Source organism: Bombina bombina, chromosome 5, assembly GCF_027579735.1.
Source record: "Bombina bombina isolate aBomBom1 chromosome 5, aBomBom1.pri, whole genome shotgun sequence".
Classification (NCBI taxonomy): Eukaryota; Metazoa; Chordata; class Amphibia; order Anura; family Bombinatoridae; genus Bombina; species Bombina bombina.
In genome coordinates, this window is record NC_069503.1 from 26875539 (window position 1) to 26894484 (window position 18946).

An 18946-nucleotide genomic window follows, 5' to 3' on the forward strand; every position below is an offset into this window, starting at 1 on the left:
GATCAGGTTTAGGGGTCCCCGTACCTTTCTTCCGTAGAGCAACTCGAAGGGAGAGAACCCTGTCGTTTCCTGGGGCACCTCCCGATAAGCAAATAGGAGGTGCGGCAGGAAGCGTTCCCAGTCTCGGTATTCCTGAGTGAACGTCTTGAGCATTTGCTTGAGGGTCCCATTGAACCTCTCACACAGCCCGTTCGTCTGGGGGTGGTATGGGGAGCTTAGGAGGGACTTAATTTTGCAAACCTGCCAGAGTTGTTGGGTCAATTCAGCCGTAAATTGGGTGCCTCGGTCGGATAGGATTTCTTTTGGAAATCCTACCCGGGAGAACACCTGTACTAGTGCATTCGCTACCGTATCCGCTTGTATGTTGGATAGGGCGACAGCCTCTGGGTACCTGGTAGCGTAGTCCACTACGGTAAGAATGTATCGCTTACCGGAGGGACTAGGGGTAGCCAGTGGTCCCACTAGGTCAATAGCAACCCGGCTGAAGGGTTCCTCTACAATGGGCATATTTACTAGCTGGGCTTTAGGGTGATCGCCTCGCCTTCCTACTCGTTGACACACATCGCAGGTGTTACAGTAAGTTCTAACGTCAGCGTGCACCCCTGGCCAAAAGAACGTGTGAGTAATGCGGTGTAGGGTACGGGTAACGGCTAGGTGGCCTGCTAAGGGGATGTCGTGGCCTATTTTGAGGATTTCTTGACGGTATTTGTGGGGCACTACCAGCTGTCGCCTACGCTGTCCCCTTTTCTCTGTCCAGCGGTATAGTTTCCCTTTTTCCCATAAGAATGTTTCGTTATCTGCCCCGCCCCCTCCGGTCTCTGCTCGTTCCCGGTACTTTTGTAAGGTCGGGTCAGTCTTAGACTCTGCCTCGAAAGCATCTGGGGTGTCCCAGGGTATGGGGCCTAACCTGTCAGGCAAGGTCGGGGTAGGTCTTACCTGTGTCTCCCGCACTGGTGAAAGCTCTCGCTCCGTCCGGGCTTGGGCCCGTGTAGTCACTGGGTCCGCCTCGTTGTTGCATACTGGAGCATAGGCAGAAGTCATGGGGCCCAAATCGTTGCCCAGTAGTACTTCGGCAGGTAAATTATCCATTAGGCCCACGTTCACAGCCCCCTTTCCCGCTCCCCAATCAAGATGCACTTTAGCTGTTGGAATTTTGTACACATCCCCCCCGCCACTCTAACGGCCACAGTCTGTCCGGATCGCTTGTGCTCTGGCACCAAATGACTCTGTACCAGCGTGATAGTAGCCCCTGTGTCTCGCAATCCCTCGGTAGATCGCCCCTCGAGCCATACCCTCTGCCGATGGTGCTGGCGGTTATCTGAGGCAGCATATACAGGGTCTGCCTCGTGAAGCGGCCCCACATATCCCTCCATAGGGGCCTCTTGGTTAACACAGAGGGCCCGGGCCGGACGATAGGACCCAGAGGGGTCATTGTAATTCCTGGGTGTCTGGTGCGTATTAAGGGGGCAGCTAGCCATGAATCTGCCCTGGTTGCTTGCATCGGTGGCAAGTCGGTCTGGGGCGCTCAGAGCTGTTATTGGGTGGTCCTGAGTGTCGGACGGGCCCTGTGGGCACCGGGGCTCGGAATTCAGCACGAGGGGGTGCACGGTAAACCTCTCTGGGTTCGACCCGTGCTGGAGCTCGGTAGTTCATGGGTTCGTGAAGATGGGAGTCATAATGTTCATCGGCCAATTTGGCTGCTTCTTCTAAGGTAGAAGGCCGCCTGTCTCGCAGCCATTCCTTCCCTTGCTGTTCCATGCCATTATAAAAATGTTCTAAGAGAAACAATTGTAAAATTTCCTCCCCAGTCACCGCTTTACTTCCGCTCAGCCAGTGATTTGCCGCTCTCCGCATTCGGTGCGCCCATTCCATATGGGTATCGTTAGGCTTCTTTTCCGTGCCCCGAAACTGTCGGCGATACGTGTCCGGAGTTACAGCGTACCGTCGCAACAGTGTCTCCTTAACTAGCTCATACTGTGTCACTTCCTCAGCACCCAGAGTACGAAAGGCTTCCAGGGCTCGCCCGGATAGTTTCCCAGACAATATCGTGGGCCACTCTCTGTTGGGAATCTGGTGCAGGGCACATTGCCTTTCGAAGTCCGCCAAATATTCATCAATCCCTGTCTCGCTCTCTAGGAAGGGTCGAAATGCCGCATAGGGTATCTTGGGCCTCCCAGCATTTTCGACAGGGATGATTACCTGCGGGGCTTCAGCATTGCGGTGTGCGTTCGCTAGGTTGAGTTCGTGGGCTCGAGTCTCTCGTATATCCTCGTCCGCCTCCGCCATCAACTGCTGTACCAATTCCATGGAGGGGTTCGGCCCCGTATAATGAGAGCCTTTCCCGAACAATCCTGGTTTTTTCGTCACTAATCGTGGTCGGTGTTTCCGCCATTGTGAAGCTCTGATCCAGTTCGGTCAATTCTGCGATCAGCTCTCTCCTCGGCCGGTTGCTGGCGTACCCCCCTCTGCTTTCAAGTAAATCCTTTAGGGTTGTACGCTTCAATTTTTCGTAAGCGCTCTCCCTCCGTTCTGTACCTCTCCTAGGAAATCCAGGAAAATCCCGCCGCTGCCGCCAAATGTTACGGTTACCCTTAGTCTCGCTGAGAGATGGACCGCTTAGTAGCCTGGATCCCTATTGCTAAAGAGGGGAGAAGCTGCTTTCCATAGTATTCTATATGAGTCTCGCAAATATAGAATAATCTCCCTTAGCTGCAGTACAGCTAGGATACCCTTCTGCCCACAAAAACGAGTCAACGCTGCGATTGAGGGTCAAAACAAGAACTCAGGACTGGGATGCCCAGCCTGCTTTTTATTAAGGTTACATGCACACAGGGCACTCCCAGGGGGAGAGGGGGGGAAGCACAAAATCCCCCATCACACATTTAGATAGAGAGCACTGTCCTTTGACAGGCCAGAATAGGATTACAGTACTTAAGATAACAAGTTTACAAGTTCATCTTATCAATTAGCAGTCTGGCTCCAGAGGTGATTAGACAATAGTTTCTAAAAGCTGAAAAAAAAAAAGAGTTAACTCTTTATGAAATGAAACTTGTTACGGTTTTCTTGGAGCCCTTCTTAGGCGCTGGCTTGCTGGTTCAGGCATTGCTGCTGGGAAATAAGCTTTTCACAACAAAATAACTAATGCTTCTGTAACATTCATCAATTCAAGGTTTTAGTGTTCCAAGATTTTTCAGCTGATACACTAAGTAAGAGAAAGGCTAGGTCTATAATGCTCATGAGATATTTCTCTATCAGACCAAATTTGGCCAGACGTCATCGCCGTATGCCCACAGGAACCGCCACATCCATGGCAACGGCCATAGCAACAGGACAGAGTGGCGAGACTAACCGAGGAGCGGCGTGACAATGTCACCATTCTGCTCCAAGCTAATTAAGGCTAATTTCAATGCCAAAAAACTTCCAATAATGGTTATCTCTGAGCTAACCAATAGGAGGAGCTATACAAATGGTTCTATAATACAGATATGTACAGGTGAGTGTATATGCAATTGATATATAAAAAAAGAAAATAATTATGTTACCCAATAAAAAACTGTGTGCTAAATAAAATATATAAATAGAAATATATAAAAATATGACCAAAAATTCCCAAATGCTGGAAAAAAAAAGTCCCAATCTTCAAAGGATCCTAAGCAATCTTTGTGATGTCAGAGAAAACACAAAGGAGAAGTAGCAGACACACCGGAGGCAGCACTCTTTAATACAATAATTCAGGTGGTTCTAGAAAATATGAGAGCAAAAAAAGAGAGGTGCCGCATGTGTGCATCAGTAATGAAAATTTGCAGGAAAAAGGTACTAGACACAGTGTACTCACATGTGCCAAAGGCACTCACTTGTGCCAATAGAAGCAGGCTGGACCTTTTGCAGAAGCCCAGCTCGCTGAACACTTGGACAGGGGGCTTTCAATCCTCGTGTGTTAGAGGTACATGTAGAAGGAACACAAACAAGAAAGCCACATGTGTATATCAGTATAATAAGAGATGTATACAATATGGAAACGAAAGCTGGGTACTCACAAGAGAAGCGGCACCTAAATGTGCCTATTAGAGCAAGCTGGTGCTTTAGACAGCAACACAGCTTGCTGTGCTCAAACTGAGCCAAAGAGAGCCTTCTGTAGTCTCTCGAACCGGGAGGAAAAAGTGGCCAGGTTGCGTAGGCTTAAAAGGACAGTCAACCATAGAATTGTTATTGTTTTAAAAGATAGATAATCCCTTTATTACCCATTCCCCAGTTTTGCATAACCAACACAGTTATATTAATGTACTTTTTACCTCTGTGATTACCTTGTATCTAGGAACCTTCTTCCAGCCCCCTGATCACATGACTGTGACTGTTTATTATCTATTGTCTTAAATTTAGCATTGGTTTGTGCTAAATCTTAAATAACCGCCTGTGCCTGAACACAGTGTTATCTATATAGCCCACGTGTACTTTCTGTCTCTTTGTGTTGAAAAGAGATTTAAAAAGCATGTGATAAGAGGCAGCCCTCAAAGGCTTAGACATTAGCATATGAGCCTACCTATGTTTAGTTTAAACTAAGAATACCAAGAGAAAAAAGCACATTTGATGATAAAAGTAAATTGGAAAGTCAATTAAAATTAAAAGTCCTATCTGAATAATGAAAGTTTAATTTATACTTGACTGTCCCTTTAAACAAATCAACACAGTGGTACCAGTGTTGTATAAAAAAGTATTGTAATATTTATAATAAAACAAAAAATTAAAACAGAGTAAAACTGGTAAAAGAACACATAATATACCAACTGTGTACAGACTTCAAAATTTCAATGCCAGGCTGTTGTACCCAGCTAAAATGGTCTTGTATACGAACTCACCTTGAATCATCATGAAGAAAAAATGATGTTTTAATCTTTTGGAATGTATTTACATTGGTACAGATCAATGGACTGTATTGAGTGTCTGCGGTTTTATTTTCTTTGTTTTTCTTTTCCTTTAAATATCTTATTAAGATCAAACTTGATTATCTGCATTTACAAGCGCATGGGAAGAGGGTGGAGAGAGGTTGGTTTTATCCCTTCACCCCACTTTTTTTTCCGCCCATGTCCCGCCCCCCTTATGCCTCAAACTTCCATTAGTAGATGGATAATTTAAAAATTCTATCCTGGATTGTGTGGGGAATTCTATCGCCAAAATTGTAATTGTCAATTGTAAACAGACTAGGGAAGCACAGACCCGATATAGTATTTCTACAAAACACACATCTTAAACCATTAGAGTTTCCCAAACAAAACAAAAAAAATGGGTGGGGGAAATTTTGTCCTCCCCCTATAATAAAAGGAATAAGGGCATCGCTATATGGTTTAACAAACATTTAACATTTCAAATTTTATCTCAAGAGATTGATCCTAATGGTATTTTTAATAGTGGAAATTCAGATTTATGATCTACATCTTGTTTTATGCAATGTTTATGGCCCCAATATACCAGATAAAGAGTTCTGGGAAAATTTAAGTTTAAAACTATTCCATTATGAATATGACTTTTACTCAGTTACTAGATAGAGCTAACCCCAAATTCTCCCCCAGGAAGATTACAGAAGCTAAAGTTTTACAAAACATATGCGCTAAACATTCCCTATAGGATATCTGGAGACTTTAGAATACTGACCTTAAGGAATTTACATGTGAATCCTTATTGCATAAAACCTTCTCCCGGATTGAATTTTTTTTTAATCTCTAACAATATGTTGGGTCTGTACTGTAAGACAGGTATAAATGAAGTAATCATCCCAGACCATCTTGATAATTTAATATTAAAAAGTCCCAAAAGCACAATAGATCTCGGTTCTTTTTTCCATACTATTTACTACATAATATCTGCTTTGAAAACTGTCTGAAATCTAAATGGGAAGAATATCACCATTATAATTCTGATTATATAGATAAGCCAGAAACCTTTTAAGAAACAGCAAAATCTATACTCGGAGGGAAAATAAAAGCGTATTTATGTACAAGGAAAAGAAAAGCAAGACGCAGGAAGAACAACTCTCTAATCAAAAACAGATTTTGTGACCACATTAGGAACCCATCCCAATTTACTTGGAATAAATACACTAGTGCTAGATTAGAGAGAGATTTACACTTGAAACAAAATATGATAATCTCAGATCAAAAACAAAAGGCATTTTTTAGTGGCCAATATGGAAAATCTGCAAAATACCTAGCTAAGATCTTGCGTATTAGAAGCCAGCAGTATTTTATAGCAGCCTATAAATATAAGAAGACATGAGTGACAAACATTGACGATATCAAGCAAGCCTTAATATAATTTTTCCATGGTATTTATTCACCAGGTCCAGTTAATGATTTAAGTAAATAAAAAATGTGGCAACGTTTGAAGTTACCACAAATGTCTAATATAGAGCTGCAACAGGTAGTAATACAGGCCAGTCTATTACTCAGCTACTACAATTGATTGAGCTGTATAGCTCATTCTCGAGATATAAAATAAATCTGGAGAAGTCAGAGCTGCTTTGGATCAATAAACCTGTGGGTGAGGTTCCCAACCCATTCAAGGTGTTGGAACAAATCAAATACTTAGCTATTAATCTTAGTAATCATCCCTCCAATTGGTATCACTTGAGTTTTCCCAAATGTCTTAATAACATTATGAAGAAGTTGAATGTTTGGAGTAATTTTCACATTTTGATGTCTGCACATATTATGCTAATCAAGGCAATTTTGTTTCCCCAATTATTATACCTCTTACAGAACCTCCCACTACTCCTTCTTAAAAAGGATATCATTATCTTCCATAGAATGTGCTCTAAGTTCATTTGGCAAGGGAGAAAAACAAGAATTTCGCTTTATAAACTCTCTCAGCCCAAGACGAAAGGCGGTTTGGCTCTTCCTAATATTACTTTTTAAAACTATGCTTCTCTGGGGAAATTCACTTTAGACTGGATTTCAGAGAGGGATTATGTATCCTTTTCCCGAATGGAGTCAAAGTTGACTGCTCCATTTTCATTAAAAGCCTTAGTTTATATACATAGTTCACTAAACTTCCGGCTACTATTGCTTCAATGCATACCTTTAAGTTTATCATTTTTGCTTGGCAAAAAATATGCTTCAGTAAGTAAAGAAGTTTAGTGGAACTGTGTAAACTCTATACCAGATCTAGCCACCCTTACTAATGGAGTCTCTCACAAATGACTCCACAAATAAATCATAAAAAATGAAGTGGGGGTTATGTAGGGGGCGTCACAGGCAGTCTGGTTTTACTAAAATTGAAATTACAAATCGCTGATTAGGAGTTAATAAATATCACTTTATCTTTCTGTATTCAATACTTGTGCATTTGTGAATTTTGGTGTTTAATGTAGCTGGTTCTGTGTTTTTCAAATTTGAAAACCAGCGTTAGAGGCTCCTAACGCTGGTTTTAGGCTACCGCCGGTATTTGGAGTCAGTCAGGAAAGGGTCTAACGCTCACTTTTCAGCCGCGACTTTTCCATACCGCAGATCCCCTTACGTCAATTGCGTATCCTATCTTTTCAATGGGATCTTTCTAACTCCGGTATTTAGAGTCGTGGAAGTGAGCGTTAGAATTCTAACGACAAAACACAAGCCGCAGAAAAAAGTCAGTAGTTAAGAGCTTTCTGGGCTAACGCCGGTTCATAAAGCTCTTAACTACTGTGCTCTAAAGTACACTAACACCCATAAACTACCTATGTACCCCTAAACTGAGGTCCCCCCACATCGCCGACACTCGATTAAATTATTTAACCCCTAATCTGCCGACCGCCACCTACGTTATCCTTATGTACCCCTAATCTGCTGCCCCTAACACCGCCGACCCCTATATTATATTTATTAACCCCTAATCTGCCCCCCACAACGTCGCCGCCAGCTACCTACACTTATTAACCCCTAATCTGCCATCCGCATGCCGCCGCCAGCTACATTATAGCTATGTACCCCTAATCTGCTGCCCCTAACACCGCCGACCCCTATATTATATTTATTAACCCCTAATCTGCCCCCCTCAACGTCGCCTCCACCTGCCTATACTTATTAACCCCTAATCTGCTGAGCGGATCTCACCGCTACTATAATAAAGTTATTAACCCCTAATCCACCTCACTCCCGCCTCAATAACCCTATAATAAATAGTATTAAACCCTAATCTGCCCTCCCTAACATCGCCGACACCTAACTTCAAGTATTAACCCCTAATCTGCCGATCGGAGCTCACTGCTACTCTAATAAATGTATTAACCCATAAAGCTAAGTCTAACCCTAACACTAACACCCCCCTAAGTTAAATATAATTTAAATCTAACAAAATTAATTAACTCTTATTAAATAAATTATTCCTATTTAAAGCTAAATACTTACCTGTAAAATAAACCCTAATATAGCTACAATATAACGAATAATTATATTATAGCTATTTTAGGATTTATATTTATTTTACAGGTAACTTTGTATTTATTTTAACCAGGTACAATAGCTATTAAATAGTTAAGAACTATTTAATAGCTAAAATAGTTAAAATAATTACAAAATTACCTGTAAAATAAATCCTAACCTAAGTTACAATTAAACCTAACACTACACTATCAATAAATTAATTAAATAAAATACCAACAATTACTTACAATTAAACCTAACACTACACTATCAATAAATTATTTAAATACAATATCTACAAATAAATACAATGAAATAAACTAACTAAAGTACAAAAAATAAAAAAGAACTAAGTTACAAAAAATAAAAAAATATTTACAAACATTAGAAAAATATTACAACAATTTTAAACTAATTACACCTACTCTAAGCCCCCCTAATAAAATAACAAAGACCCCCCAAAATAAAAAATGCCCTACCCTATTCTAAATTAAAAAAGTTCAAAGCTCTTTTACCTTACCAGCCCTGAACAGGGCCCTTTGCGGGGCATGCCCCAAGAAATTCAGCTCTTTTGCCTGTAAAAAAAAAAAAACATACAATACCCCCCCCCCCCCCAACATTACAACCCACCACCCACATACCCCTAATCTAACCCAAACCCCCCTTAAATAAACCTAACACTAAGCCCCTGAAGATCTTCCTACCTTATCTTCACCCTGCCAGGTTCACCGATCCGTCCTCGGAAGTCTTGATCCAAGCCTCGGAAGTGTTGATCCAAGCCCAAGCGGGGGGCTGAAGAGTGACGTCCATCCTCGGGCTGAAGTCTGGATCCAAGCGGCGACTGAAGAAATCCATCCTCGGGCTGAAGTCGGAAGTCCATCATCTGGATGAAGTCTTCTATCAAGCCGCATCTTCAATCTTCTTTCTTCTGGAGCGGAGCGGAACCATCTTCTTCCAAGCCGACGCGGAACATCCTCTTCAACCGACGACTAATAACGGTTCCTTTAAATGATGTCATCCAAGATGGCGTCCCTCGAATTCCGATTGGCTGATAGGATTCTATCAGCCAATCGGAATTAAGGTAGGAATATTCTGATTGGCTGATGGAATCAGCCAATCAGAATCAAGTTCAATCCGATTGGCTAATCCAATCAGCCAATCAGATTGAGCTCACATTCTATTGGCTGTTCCGATCAGCCAATAGAATGCAAGCTCAATCTGATTGGCTGATTGGATCAGCCAATCGGATTGAACTTGATTCTGATTGGCTGATTCCATCAGCCAATCAGAATATTCCTACCTTAATTCCGATTGGATGATAGAATCCTATCAGCCAATCGGAATTCGAGGGACGCCATCTTGGATGACGTCATTTAAAGGAACCGTCATTCGTCGGTTGAAGAGGATGTTCCGCGTCGGCTTGGAAGAAGATGGTTCCGCTCCAGAAGAAAGAAGATTGAAGATGTGGCTTGATAGAAGACTTCATCCAGATGATGGACTTCTGACTTCAGCCCGATGATGGATTTCTTCAGTCGCCGCTTGGATCCAGACTTCAGCCCGAGGATGGACGTCACTCTTCAGCCCCCCGCTTGGGCTTGGATCAACACTTCCGAGGCTTGGATCAAGACTTCCGAGGACGGATCGGTGAACCTGGCAGGGTGAAGATAAGGTAGGAAGATCTTCAGGGGCTTAGTGTTAGGTTTATTTAAGGGGGGTTTGGGTTAGATTAGTGGTATGTGGGTGGTGGGTTGTAATGTTGGGGGGGTATGGAATTTTTTTTTTACAGGCAAAAGAGCTGAATTCTTAGGGGCATGCCCCGCAAAGGGCCCTGTTCAGGGCTGGTAAGGTAAATGAGCTTTGAACTTTTGTAATTTAGAATAGGGTAGGGCATTTTTTATTTTGGGGGGCTTTGTTATTTTATTAGGGAGCTTAGAGTAGGTGTAATTAGTTTAAAATTGTTGTAATATTTTTCTAATGTTTGTAAATATTTTTTTATTTTTTGTAACTTAGTTCTTTTTTATTTTTTGTACTTTAGTTAGTTTATTTCATTGTATTTATTTGTAGATATTGTATTTAAATAATTTATTGATAGTGTAGTGTTAGGTTTAATTGTAAGTAATTGTTGGTATTTTATTTAATTAATTTATTGATAGTGTAGTGTTAGGTTTAATTGTAACTTAGGTTAGGATTTATTTTACAGGTAATTTTGTAATTATTTTAACTATTTTAGCTATTAAATAGTTCTTAACTATTTAATAGCTATTGTACCTGGTTAAAATAAATACAAAGTTACCTGTAAAATAAATATAAATCCTAAAATAGCTATAATATAATTATAATTTATATTGTAGCTATATTAGGATTTATTTTACAGGTAAGTATTTAGCTTTAAATAGGAATAATTTATTTAATAAGAGTTAATTAATTTTGTTAGATTTAAATTATATTTAATTTAGGGGGGTGTTAGTGTTAGGGTTAGACTTAGCTTTAGGGGTTAATACATTTATTAGAATAGCGGTGAGCTCCAGTTGGCAAATTAGGGGTTAATGTTTGAAGTTAGGTGTCGGCGATGTTAGGGAGGGCAGATTAGGGGTTAATACTATTTATTATAGGGTTATTGAGGCGGGAGTGAGGCGGATTAGGGGTTAATAAGTGTAGGCAGGTGGAGGCGACGTTGTGGGGGGCAGATTAGGGGTTAATAAATATTATATAGGGGTCAGCGGTGTTAGGGGCAGCAGATTAGGGGTACATAGGGATAATGTAAGTAGCGGCGGTTTAGGGGTTAAAAATAATATGCAGGGGTCAGCGATAGCGGGGGCGGCAGAATAGGGGTTAATAAGTGTAAGGTTAGGGGTGTTTAGACTCGGGGTACATGTTAGGGTGTTAGGTGCAGACGTAGGAAGTGTTTCCCCATAGACAACAATGGGGCTGCGTTAGGAGCTGAACGCGGCTTTTTTGCAGGTGTTAGGTTTTTTTTTCAGCTCAAACAGCCCCGTTGTTTTCTATGGGGGAATCGTGCACGAGCACGTTTTTGAGGCTGGCCGCGTCCGTAAGCAACTCTGGTATCGAGAGTTGCAGTGGCATTAAATATGCTCTACGCTCCTTTTTTGGAGCCTAACGCAGCCATTCTGTGGACTCTCAATACCAGAGTTATTTAAAAGGTGCGGCCAGAAAAAAGCCAGCGTTAGCTACGCGGGTCGTTACCGACAAAACTCTAAATCTAGCCGTTAGGTTGTATTGAATCACTTAGTGTATGATAGTGGGAAAATCTATAAAGTATTTGTAAAAACTGTATAAAAGAAAGATACGAAAAAAATAAATAATAATAATAATCAAGTGGTGATATAAATATAGATAATTTCTTAATGTGTATTCGTGATGTGTAGACGTAGTGGCAATTGAATTTATCTAATCTTTTAATCTAATTGCGTATTGTGCACTAATAATTATTCTAATGATGATTCTGTACTTAATAAACTATGTTAAAGGATGTACTGTAATTCCCTAAGCAAAACCCTTTAAATTAATCTTGAGTCTATACTCACAAATTGGGAGACTTATGGCAAATTATAAATATAATTTACAACATTTATTAAAGAGAGAGGTTATATAAAACAATAGGTTCTTCAGCCTATTCCATGCTGTGTATTATATGGAAGAGGATAAATAGAAGTACATTTAAAACACTTTATAAAATGACACCAGTGTCAAAAAAATATTTAAAAATAAACAAATAGCCAGCATATTACTTTTCAGTGTTCAATGAGGTTATTATATGATTTTGGCCATAAAAACACACAATAGTATTGCAATTCACATATATATATTTATTACTGCTCAGTCTACTTTATAAACTGACACCGGTGTCAAAAAAATCTTTAAAAAATAATCAAAAATCATAATAGCCTCATTAAACACTGAAAAGTAATATGCTGGCTATTTGGTCATTTTTTAAAGATTTTTTTTGACACCGGTGTCATTTTATAAAGTGTTTTAAATGTACTTCTATTTATCCTCTTCCATATAATACACAGCATGGAATAGGCTGAAGAACGTATTGTTTTATATAACGTCTCTCTATAATAAATGTTGTAAATGATATTTATAATTTGTCATAAGTCTCCCAATTTGTGAGTATAGACTCAAGATTAATTTAAAGGGTTTTGCTTAGTGAATTACAGTACATCCTTTAACATAGATAGTTTATTAAGTACAGAATCATCATTAGAATAATTATTAGTGCACAATACGCAGTTAGATCGATTAAATCCTAATCAGCGATTTGTAATTTCAATTTTAGTAAAACCAGACTGCCTGTGGCGCCCCTACATTACCCCCACTTAATTTTTTATGATTTATTTGTGGAGTTATTTGTGAGAGACTCCATTAGTAAGGGTGGCTAGATCTGGTATAGAGTTTACACAGTTCAACTAAACTTCTTTACGTACTATTACATTAATCTCACATTTTGAGCTGTGAAACTCTTTTAACTTTATTTCCAAGATGGATTTATCTAAAACAAGAGATAATTTATTATCCATCATTGAGGAGTCTACCCCAAATCACCATATAAATAAAGAAAATGAGCAAAAACAACATATTTCAATTGAAAATTTGGAGAAATTATTATGCAAAAAACTTAAGATAAAAACTGAACTTAAGTTCATGGAGAAATATATTAATGAAAAAATGATACCAAGGGGATTAAGACTTAAAAAAGACTGCACTTTTGATTTCAAACAAAATTTAAAAGAAGAGTGTATAAAATTTTAGAAAATGCCTCTCTAGATTTGATTAAAATAATAATCAAAGCAAGAAAAGAAGCCATACAAGAGGTAGGGGAATATATAAATAAACATAAAGCTTTTATAAATAAAGAAAGACAAAGAGAAATAAGCCTAAGGTTAGAGGAATTAAATAAAGACATTTTATACACAAAATGGAAAAAAAAACATAATTTATGTAAGAACTTATCTGATAAATTCATTTCTTTCATATTAGCAAGAGTCCATGAGCTAGTGACGTATGGGATATACAATCCTACCAGGAGGGGCAAAGTTTCCCAAACCTCAAAATGCCTATAAATACACCCCTCACCACACCCACAATTCAGTTTAACAAATAGCCAAGAAGTGTGGTGATAAAGAAAGGAGTAAAAAGCATCAACAAAGGAATTTGGAAATAATTGTGCTTTATACAAATATTCTTTCTTTTTTTTTCTTATTCTTAATTTTAATTTCAATTTTTTATTTCAATTTTTCAACTAATTGTTATTGATTTATATATAAACCCTTGGATTAATCGATATCACAATATTAAGAAAATTCCTTTAACAAAGATATATTAATACATGCAGAAATAGATACTTTTAGAATTATATAACAAGAACATTTTATCCCACTTAGAAGCTAGATTTAAAAGGATTCACTTATAAATATATTTTAAAAGTAATGTAAAAACTAGATCAGATCCCCATAGTTAAGAATTTTAGAGAAAATGTTTATTTCATTAAATCACAGCCCAATCCAAAGTCACATAATATTCTCCTTTTACCTGAATAATCCCCCACATTGGTTATTATAGGTTATATATCATACATCTTTATCATCAGTTAGCCATTCAGTTGGAGTCAAGCAGACGGTTATACAAAATAAGTTATGCTGGTATTTTTGGGATTTTATCAGAGTCTAAACAATTATATATTTCTATATATGTATATCAGATCCTTATATATTTTTTATCAATGGAATCAAACGAACGCTGTCATAAAGTATAAGCAATGCTGGTACCATTAGGATTTGTACAGAGTCTGTATTACCAAAAACAGTTATATATTGTTCTTTCATTTTTTACATATATGCATATACAGGCATAATAAATGCGATTGCAAGGAATAAACAATGCTGGTATCATTCGAACAGAGTCTATATTACAATAGCATACAGTCATCTATTGTTCATCTATTTTGTACATATATGCATATATGTATATATACTTTATGACATATAGATATATTTTTTCTTACATAAATCTGTCTCATACACATATATATATTTATCCTTGTATTATATCTTATCAATTTAGCATTTGTTGTCAATAATGTCAATATCCCAGTAATACGAATCCTAATCAGAAATTGCATATTAGAATGGATCTAAATTAGGATTCTAAGATATCTATCTGAATATAGTATCACAAATAATACTAAGTTGCTAAGTTTAAATATGTTTTCATCTAATACACTTTTATTTTGTTTTTTATTTAATATGTTCTTATTGGAAATTATAGCTGCATATTATATGTATAGATCAACAACATGAGTCTTAAACAAACGCATTGTAGCTAAAAAAATAGGAGGAAGACCAGAACCAGAATGGAAGGAGTTAAACGTATATAATATAAAAGTCCACTTAGCGAGCTATAGGTTATCTTGATAAAGGCTTTGAGGAGCCGATACGTGTGGATACAACTTAATAGCTCCAACTATAGAAGACAATCACACCTAGCTCCCAGGACTGCTGCAACCATAACATCTGCAGTATTATATTGTATAGCGGTAGGAGCAAAAAATAAATCTTTTTAAATCTTAGGAAGTGTGAGCACTCACGACCATCCAGCTAAGGCCCTATAGGTCCAGGAAGCCCATGTGACCAAAACCCGGATTTTGGATACAAAGTTCCAACGGCTAAGGAAACAAAAAAAAAAAGAAGGATAAGGAATCTTTCCACTATACAGTAAGGTACAGTGTTAAACCACAATGTCTTCTAGAAAATGGATAGCCTCTGATTTGTTATTCAACAAATGCCAAACTCCTGCTTTTAACACTTTGATTTTTGCTGGATATAATAAAAAAGCATTAAAATCCTTGTCAATCAGACGAGAACAATAAGGGGCCATTTCTTTTCTACGATTAGAGGTTTCTAATGAGTAATCCTGGAATATTAGAATTTTCTTATCCTTAAAAAGGACTGATTTTTAATGCGACAAGATTTCCAACTTGCCCTGAAAATGTGAAAGTTTAACAATAATAGGTCTTATAAGTACTATGCCATCTAGCCTAGTTTTCTCGGGCCCTATTCTATGTATTCTTTCGACCATTATTTTGGGCCTGCTATTAGGTATTTCTAAGAGAAAGGGCAGGGTTTCATTTATGAACTTATTTAAATCTTGAAATTCTTGACTCTCTAGTACCCCTAAAATTCTTAAGTTATTTCTTCTAGAACGATCTTCCAGATCGTCTAGTCTCTCTTGTAATTTCTTAATTGTACTATCATAATATTTCGTATCCTGTTCCCGAGAGTTAAATTCTATCTTCAATTTCTGAGATTCTGGCTTCAATAATTTAAGTGTTCTTATAAAAAAAAGGGGGAGTGCACAGTGTTCTATATGTGACTTATACTTAAGGGAGAGATCTGTACTTATTGTGCCCCCCGTAATCTAACAAGAATTAACAAATAAGAGGGAATCAATTCCCATATACACAAACATCACAAACATTGGTTAATAAAGTATAACCTTTCAAACATAGTTATACTCCAGTTTCACACTAACTTTTTAGCAGAAAAAAAGATGTGCTTTAACAGACTAGATATACTTTTAGGAAATCTTTCAGACCAATTTGGTGGTTAAGGATTAATAGCAGCTTAGCTTATACAGGTCTGACCTATGATTAATACTTCCCTACTTTTAACCCTGTGTAAATTGCAGGGTTCAACAATGAATTATAACTCCAAACAGGCTCTCTTATGCTACTATATGATTACATGGGGTACCTGCAGTTGTTGCACTCCCCCGTGATTCAGCAAAAGTAAAAATAACGGTTCCTAACTGTTATATCTCAAAATGCCATACCTACTCGTAAATTAGAACCACACACATTTTATTCCCTCAATTCTGCCCATAGCATGAAAAAAAAAGACTCAGCTAAGAGGGTTCTACAGTAGTGTGTCACATTTAAACAGTGGCTTTTTAACCCAAATGGCTTTGAATTTGCATGTGGAAGTTCCTTATTTTTAATTATAACATTGCTAGTTTGGATTCCACTCTCCTTTTTTCACCAAAGGGTTACAAGTTCTCAACTGTCAATTCTAGCGTAAGCGGGCAGGGCCTTTTGCTTTGTCTTAGGAACAGTCTTCTAGGATTTTTGCCCTCAATTCTACTTTTTAGCAAATAACAAAGAGGAAGTTTGTAACCATAAACCAGCTTTTAGCGATGTACCACTATAGGGAGAGCCCTCCTTAGCTTTTTTTTGCTGGGAACTTTTATATGAATCTATTTAAAGAAATAAAACAAGTCTCAGTTTCCTTTCCCCTTTTTCCACCAAGGGGGTGCAGATTCTGGAACCAATTTTACACCAAATAATCACAGGTCTTCCTTTTTTGACAATGATCAAATAATAGATATAACTGAGTGCATATTCAACTTGCAAACAGCTATATATATATATATATATATATACAGTGGGACCTCGGTTAACGCGCGCCTCGGTAAACGAAAAATCGGTTTACGAATTAAAATTTCTGAGAAAAAATGCCTCGGTTTACGAATTTTTCCCGCAATACGAAAAAAAGTGTCCTGGTTTATAGATCCGCCCCCTCTGCCCCATGCGTGATTTGGAGCCATTGGCAGAAGATTTTGGAGCCTTTTGGAGCAGTTTTTGGAGCCTTTTTGGTGCATCTCAAGAAGTGGAAAGGTAGGGAGCTGAGCTTGGTTGTTTGCATGCCTTTTACTGTGTGTTCTGCATTCTGGGGGTGATTTCCATGCCAGCTCATCTGCTGTGCATGCCTGTTACAGCTCATCTGCTGTGCATGCCTGTTACAGCTCATCTGCTGTGCATGCCTGTTACAGCTCATCTGCTGTGCATGCCTGTTACAGCTCATCTGCTGTGCATGCCTGTTACAGCTCATCTGCTGTGCATGCCTGTTACAGCTCATCTGCTGTGCATGCCTGTTACAGCTCATCTGCTGTGCATGCCTGTTACAGCTCATCTGCTGTGCATGCCTTTTAGTGTGGTTTCCATGCCAGCTCGTGTGCTGTGCATGCCTTTTTTGCATTGTGGGGTTGTTTTTCCATGCCAGCTCATGTGGGTGTAAAGCATTTTTAATTTTTTTTGCATACTTAGGGACGGTGGTGTCATGGCACCCAAGAAAGCAGCGGAAGCTGGGAAGAGGAAGAAGGAGATGATTCTGCTTGAGGACAAGAAGGAAATCATCAGGAAGCATGAAGGAGGAATGCGATTGACTGACCTTGCCAAAGAGTATGGAAGGAGTGCATCCACAATCGGTACAATCCTAAAAATGAAAGAGAAGATTACTGGGAGAGATGCAGCCAAGGGAGTCACCCGGGTCTCCAAGCAACGGCCACCTGTTCTGGAGGAGGTCGAGAAGTTGCTCCTGCTCTGGATTGAACAGAAGCAGCGTGCAGGGGACTCAGTGACCAAGGCGATCATCTGCGAAAAAGCCAAGGCCTTGCATGCTGACCTCCTCAAACAACAGCCAGGAACGTCAGCAGATGCAGAAGGCTTCAAGGCCAGCAGGGGGTGGTTCGAAAGGTTCAAGAACAGATCTGGCATCCACAGTGTGGTCAGGCATGGAGCGGCTGCAAGTTCCGATGTTGCTGCAGCTGAAGATTTTGCTACGGAGTTCCTGGAAGTCATAGTTTCAGAGGGCTACCTTCCTCAGCAGGTCTTCAACTGCGACGAGACTGGACTCTTCTGGAAGAGGATGCCAAAGCGTACCTTCATCACAGAACAGGAGACCTCATTGCCTGGCCACAAGCCGATGAAGGACCGTCTTACCCTCCTGTTCTGCGCCAACGCCAGTGGGGACCTTAAGATCAAGCCCCTGCTTGTCTACCATTCAGAGACCCCACGGGCCTTCAAGAAACACAAGGTGAACAAGGAGCAGTTGAGCGTTTTGTGGCAGTCTAACCCAAAGGCTTGGGTCACACGCCTCTTGTTTGTGAAGTGGGTCAATGCGGTTTTTGGTCCTGCTGTGAAGAAGTACCTTGTGGATAATAACCTGCCACTCAAGGCCATGCTGCTCATGGACAATGCTCCTGCCCATCCTCCAGGCCTCGAGGAAGACTTGCTGGAGGACTTTAATTTCATCAAGGTCATGTTCCTTCCGCCTAACACCACCCCACTACTCCAGCCAATGGACCAGCAGGTCATCTCCAATTTTAAAAAAATCTACACAAGGGAGCTTTTCCAGCGATGCTTTGAGATGACAGATCGCTCAAGCCTCACCCTCCATGAATTTTGGAGAGAGCATTTTGACATTGTGAGCTGTCTGCAGATTATCACCATTGCCTGGGCCGGGGTCAGCCAGACAAACCTAAATTCTGCTTGGCGCAACCTTTGGCCAGACTGTGTTGTAAAACCTGCCTCCAGTGCTTCTGCACCTGCACCAGAGTCAACAGTGTTGGAGGAAATTGTTTCCTTGGGGAGGACCATGGGCCTGGAGGTGACTGAGGAGGATGTCTACGAGCTGGTGGAGGAACACAACCGTGACCTAACCACCGAGGAGCTGGTGGAATTGCAGAAGGAGTCGATGGAG